Genomic DNA, 6,393 nt, shown 5'->3' with positions numbered 1-6,393 from the left:
ATGCCAGCTGTAATAATTGAATTATTTTGAAGATGAGAGCCCGAGCTGCTACTTTATATTTTCTGTAGTGTAGTGGTTATCACGTTCGCCTCACACGCGAAAGATCCCCTGAGACTGCGCACTCATTACTCGGTTGAAGGAACGCTTAAGCCTTTGCGTTGATCGATTATTTATTCATTTACTTACTTTGCGGTTCCCCCACCGAAAGGAAACACTTTCCTTCGCTTCTGTTTCTGTAGTGTAGCGGTTATCACGTTTGCCTCACACGCGAAAGGTCCCCGGTTCGAAACCGGGCAGAAACATCTTTTGGCGGTCAGGGGCTTGTGCTTTGCGTCGAATAAGACTCGAGTTTTGCGCTCTGTAGCACCCGTGCCTTGGGAACAAGCTGAAACTGAGATCCGGCCCCACTCCCACATAGTTTCTGTAGCGTGACTGTTTTCACGTTGTCTGCTCATTTGCACTGGCGAACAAAAGTCTTGATATTGTCTTTTTTTTGTTTTCTTTTTTGGTTTAATTGATTTATTTTGAAGATGAGAGCCCGAATAGCTTTTTTGTAGTTTCTGTAGTGTAGTGGTTATCACGTTCGCCTAACACGCGAAAGGCCCCCGGTTCGAAACCGGGTAGAAACAACCCAAGGCTTTTGAGCTTTGCTTCAGTATGCGTCCACTCGTCCTAATCGGCACCCTGAAGGTGACTGGAGCAGTTTCTCCACAATGGGATGCCTAGTTTGAAATGCGCTTTAGTGCATAGAAAATGAACAAGTGTATACTTCAAATCAAGCAGCGCTCTCTGTGGACATTTGGTCATGGGTGCCATGCTTGCGCCTGACGAGGTGGCTGAGAGGTTAAGGTGATGGACTGCTATTCCATTGTGCTCTGCGCGTGTTGGTTCAAATCCCATCCTCATTGCTTGTGTGCCCTTTAACCTCCTCTTTACCACAACTCTTGCATGCGGAATGCTTCGGAGTGCTAGAGGGGATCGAGAAAAGCTAGCCCTGGGTCTATGTTTTTCGCAACCGTGGGCTGTATTTCCATGTTGGTTGGACACAGATGCTGTAAGGCTGACGGGTCGCCACTGGAGATCCATGCAGATCAATGCAGTGCACAGTCCCGAAGACAGCGGCCCGGATCGTGCACCTTTATATATCTCATCAAAACCAGGTGAAATATCTAATTGGTCTAGATTAACTGAGTGTGTTAAAGATATTAGAGATTGGATGACCGATAATTTCCTATTATTAAATTCTGACAAAACAGAGATATTACTTATTGGCCCAAAAACTAGTACACAGAAGCTCTCACAATTCAGCTTGCACCTAGAAGGATGCACTTTTACTACTAGCTCAACAGTGAAAGACCTGGGTGTAATATTAGACAGCAACTTATCCTTTGAAAACCATATTTACAATATCACAAAAACAGCCTTCTTCCATCTTAGAAATATTGCCAAGCTTAGGAACATTTTATCTGTAACTGATGCAGAAAAGCTAGTTCATGCATTCATGACCTCCAGACTGGACTACTGTAATGCATTACTAGGTGGTTGTCCTGCATCTTCAATAAACAAGCTACAGTTAGTCCAGAATGCAGCCGCCAGAGTTCTTAACAGATCAAGAAAATATGATCATATAACCCCAATATTATCATCCCTGCACTGGCTACCTGTTAAGTTTAGAATTGACTATAAACTAGCTCTACTCACATACAAGGCTCTAAATGGTTTAGCTCCCACCTATCTATCCAGTCTTCTAACACATTACAATCCACCACGCTCTTTAAGATCACAAAATTCTGGACTTCTAGTAGTTCCCAAAATATCAAAATCCACAAAAGGAGGTAGAGCGTTTCGTATTTAGCTCCAAAACTCTGGAATAGTCTTCCTGACTGTGTTCGGGGCTCAGACACAGTCTCCCAGTTTAAATATAGACTAAAGACTTATCTCTTTAGCCAGGCATACATCTAACACTTCCCATAACCTTGTGCTCCAGTACATCTGATTAAATGCACATTCAGCTAGTACTGCTAATATTATGAACAGCAGCTACGCTAATGCTGTTCCATTGTTTCCTTTCTTCTACCCATCCAGAGACTGTGCCGGCTCCAGTGGCATCCGGAGATGGACCAGCTCCAGCCGGGTTCTGCTTGTGAGGATTGGGATATTCAAGCAGCGCCATGGACAACAACCTCCTCATTGATTCACATAACACTATACACATGCTGTATCTACATCACACAATTGTCACACAAATGAGGATGGGTTCCCTTTTGAGTCTGGTTCCTCTCAAGGTTTCTTCCTCATACCATCTAAGGGAGTTTTCCTTGCCACAGTCGCCTCAGTCACCTCAGGCTTGCTCACTTGGGATAACATCTAGGACTGTTTGTCTGTTTGTCTGTTCATATGTTTGTTGTTTTCTTATGTGGTTTCTCATGTAAAGCTGCTTTGAGACAATGCTCTTTGTTAAAAGCGCTATACAAATAAAATTGAATTGAATTGAATTTATTGCAACAGACTGGGATGCAAGTTCATATCAGCAAACCTTGTCAACAAGAGCCTAAGCCTTTCAAACCTTTCCTGGGTTTGGATTTTGAATCACGTCTGGTAATGGAAGCATGCGTGGTACAACCATTGCGACCGCCTGCCAGAGTGCCTCTCTTTCCAGACCTGGCAGGCCTCCCTTGACCACAGCCCCACAACCCTCCAAGTGCATGGGTAGCGTCGCCAAAAAAAACATGGTTATTAATTAATGTAATTAATTAACTGATTAAATATGATTGTGATAGTTAAAACTATTGATAAACTGATGAAAATGAATTACCTGTAACTAGAGTGAGAATCAGTGGTATGTATCTCACTATGTACAGTAAGTTGTATAGTTGATCCATTTCTGAACACAGCTCTGTGAGGATTCTGTATAATAGTGCTGTATGTGCTGAACTTTACACGTCTCTAGAAGGACACACCCAGGAAGTGATGCAGTTTTAGTGTTATTTTGTACAGATCACTTCACACAGTGTCAGTGACAGAAATCTAGAGTCATTATGGCTGGTGTTGTATTTCAAGATTCATCATCTATACAATACTATAACCCTTTATCTGTTTGTGTGGTTTTTAAATTATTTGTACATTTATAAATAATTATGATAATTTGCTGTGGAAAATCATAGGAAACTGATCCAGATTTAAACAAAATCTCTCATAAGTAAATTTGCTGTGTCTATAACCAAAAGGTAATTAAATTCAGTTCAATTCAATTCAGTTCACTTCATTTTTATTCGTACAGCACTTTTAACAATGGACATTGTCTCAAAGCAGCTTTACAGAAATACAGAAATTCAGAATAGAAATTACAAAGTTGAAAATTAACTTTACCCCTAATGAGCAACTCTGAGGCAACAGCGGCAAGAAAAAACTCTGTGAGACGATATGAGGAAGACTCAAATGTGAACTCATCCTCATCTGGGTGATACCAGAGAGTGTGATTATGAATAAATTACCTTCTAATTGTATATTATCAAACATTAAAAGCAGCAGAGGAGATGATCAGATCCACTTGTTTAGTTTTATCATCAACTTTAGCAGACAGACGTGGTGGCATAGGGATTTACCTCCACATGGAGTGATGAAAAAAAGGAACTCAGGTTTAGATTTTGGATGTTGTTTGTACCGTTGTAGGCTGTTTACTGAACCACTGTCTTTGTTGCTGCAGGACAGAGTAACATCATTACCTTCATTTACAACTTTATGAGTGAAAAGTGGTTCTAATAAATCTGCCATGGAGTCACCTGTTATAGAGAAGAGAACATAATAATTTTTTAGTTTTGAGTTATATAACTCATATTCTATTTTTTCTTAACATCACACAGGCTAATTAATCATTAATTTATTATCTCCTTTCTGAAAAGATCAATGTTAACTTACCTAATGAAAGCCACAGACACATGAATATAACAGTGAACATGATGAATGGTGTTAGTAAAATGACAATATTCTGAGGTCTTTCTGTACTCTATTATATTAATATTTCAGAGGTTCATGTCTCCACAAAGTGTGACATTCTACATCCCACTCCCTGTATTCCAGAGAGAGGCTCCAGGTTGGAGCTTTAATTTTCAGAGGTAATTACAGTGGGATTTGAACCTCCTTGGACCTCTGGAGAAACAAGCTTCCAAGCGAGAACCAAGCCGGCAGTGCAAGTTTCCATTAGTTTTGTCCCACCCACTCTATTCCATGTAAAACCAAGGCTCATCCGGGATTTGAACCCCGGACCTCTCGCACCCGAAGCAAGAATCATACCCCTAGACCAACGAGCCAGGTCGTCCCGGTCAGCTTGCTGTGTGCCAATGGAGGTTCACTGTACTCTGTAACTGTATGACCTTCCAGTTCATATGGACTGGGGTCCGAGTAAAAGGAACTCGGTTACACAAAGTCAAGTTAACAATAAAGCGAGGGCTCCTGTGGGATTTGAACCTTTTTGGAATGCAGACGCTAAGTGTGAACCAAGTAAGCAGCTCTTGCCATTGGGCCAAATATGTCATTAATCTCGGTGGACATGAAGATCAAAATCAATTCTTGTAGAACAAGCTTGCTTTAGTGTCAGGTGGAGGTTTCAGTATAGGTCAAGTTTACAGGATTGTAGCTTCTTTGCTGGAAACTGTACTGTTGCTCCAGTATAGCTTGGTGAATATTATGAGGCTTCAAGTAGTTTCTGTGATATTTGCAGTAAGTTTAAAAATGATTCCAGTTGGTAATAAAATTGAATTAGCTGGTTGCTAAAGAAACTCAGGTGGCTGGTGGGGTATGGTTTGGTAACTGTTACAAGGTCTCATCTGTTCGATAGGGTGACACTAGGAAGCTGTAATGGAGTCCCATGTGGTTGCTATGGATTTTAAAAAAATATTTTAGTATGATTTATGTCATTTACAGGGTTGTTACTGTAGTCTTAGATTTCTGTTCTTGGTGAACAGGAATGAAACCCCATGTGGTCTTTAGCTGTTGGAGCTCATCTACCTCAAGAATTGATTATGGAGCACTATTTCAGTAGAGCTTATTTATTTCCTGATTGTGTGATGGAAACTGTGTTTTTATTTTCCAGAGTTCTTATTCTTAGTTATACATACTTTCAGGTATCCTGTAATTCTCAAAAATATATTAAAGATCCTGCAAAGACACACATGATGAACACATTAAATCTCATGCTCAGTAAAATAAACAAACAAACAAGCAAACAAACAAACAAATAAATAAATAAAAATAAAACAAATCAGCTGCTTGTCAAAAGAGTTTACAATATCCACATTTTCCAGCATGTGATCTTTACACTGTCATTAAGTAAATAAACCATCAAACCTGCCACTATTGTTTATGAGAACTGCACTTAATACTGCAGAGGGAGTGAACATGTGGCTTCTTCAAACACACACCTAACTTTTCTATCTGTATTTGGATTCACTTAGAATGTTTTGTCTATTCACTTCAAATAAAGTATTCATATATGGTTATATACATATATTTCTATTGGATCAATAACTCTTTTGTAGTGGTAGGCCTGCAGAGAGCAGAAAAGTTACAAAAAGAAATTAACTTTACATAATGGAGTCCTAATGGAGTTCTCTATTATCAAAGTCTTTCAGATTTAAACAGCTGTCATGTTACACAGGCATTCATAAGCTTACATAGGACCCAGAGAGCTCTGCTTTGATGGAGTCCCGATGAGAAGGAGTCCTCAGGAACCGAATCGGAGCCACGGAGGCCAGCTGTACGCCAACTGCATCCTGTTAAAAACGTAAAAAACAAAAAAATCTCTGTAATTCACTTATGGTGTTCTAGATGGCTACTTAATTTACACCTTAACACGAAGCAGGATGTAAGCCTAAACATGTCCTGTTCTCCAAAAAAGATGATGTACTGTACATTTCCTCCCGCCGCCCCATCATAAGTGCTTCTTCTCATCGCAGTTTCATAATAACACATCTAACATTCTGTCACGTTCCTTACAGTAAAAACAGCTTGAGTAAAATAAAGGAAAGGTTTGTTTACGGGTTAAAAGGTTTGCATTACTCATTACGATATTTATCTTAATGATGCTACCAAGTTAATTATCCAGGCTTGCTAACAGTGTAGATAAACCAGTGTTTTTTTCACCCACACCCAGAAATAGAGGATATTTAAAAAAAAGGGAGACATAAAAATACAAAAATTTCTTTTTTAACGCCGAAACGTTAATGAACCTATGAGTTTGTAAACTAGTTAAGCTGAGAATAAACAGACAAATATTAGCATTAGTTAGCAGTATCTAGCATTAGCATTAGCTTGTGTAAATTCACCGTACACGGTGACTGATTAAAGTCTCAAAAACCTCCTGTCCCAGTCCATCATCCGAAATCTAAATATTAT

General features: G+C 39.6%; 3 non-coding genes across 3 annotated transcripts; 2 read left to right on the top strand and 1 right to left on the bottom strand.

The window, feature by feature from the left end:
* The first annotated feature begins 229 nt into the window (after positions 1-229).
* On the top strand, positions 230-302 carry trnav-cac (transfer RNA valine (anticodon CAC)). Its single transcript has one exon. It is a non-coding gene; the product is annotated as a tRNA-Val (tRNA).
* A 254-nt stretch (positions 303-556) lies between these two features.
* On the top strand, positions 557-629 carry trnav-aac (transfer RNA valine (anticodon AAC)). The gene has a single exon. It is a non-coding gene; the product is annotated as a tRNA-Val (tRNA).
* A 3,609-nt stretch (positions 630-4,238) lies between these two features.
* Positions 4,239-4,310, bottom strand: trnap-cgg (transfer RNA proline (anticodon CGG)). The gene has a single exon. It is a non-coding gene; the product is annotated as a tRNA-Pro (tRNA).
* Positions 4,311-6,393: the final 2,083 nt, after the last annotated feature.

The sequence above is a fragment of the Hemibagrus wyckioides genome, unplaced genomic scaffold, assembly GCF_019097595.1.
Source record: "Hemibagrus wyckioides isolate EC202008001 unplaced genomic scaffold, SWU_Hwy_1.0 Contig15, whole genome shotgun sequence".
Classification (NCBI taxonomy): Eukaryota; Metazoa; Chordata; class Actinopteri; order Siluriformes; family Bagridae; genus Hemibagrus; species Hemibagrus wyckioides.
This window is presented reverse-complemented; position numbering and strand designations above follow the sequence as displayed.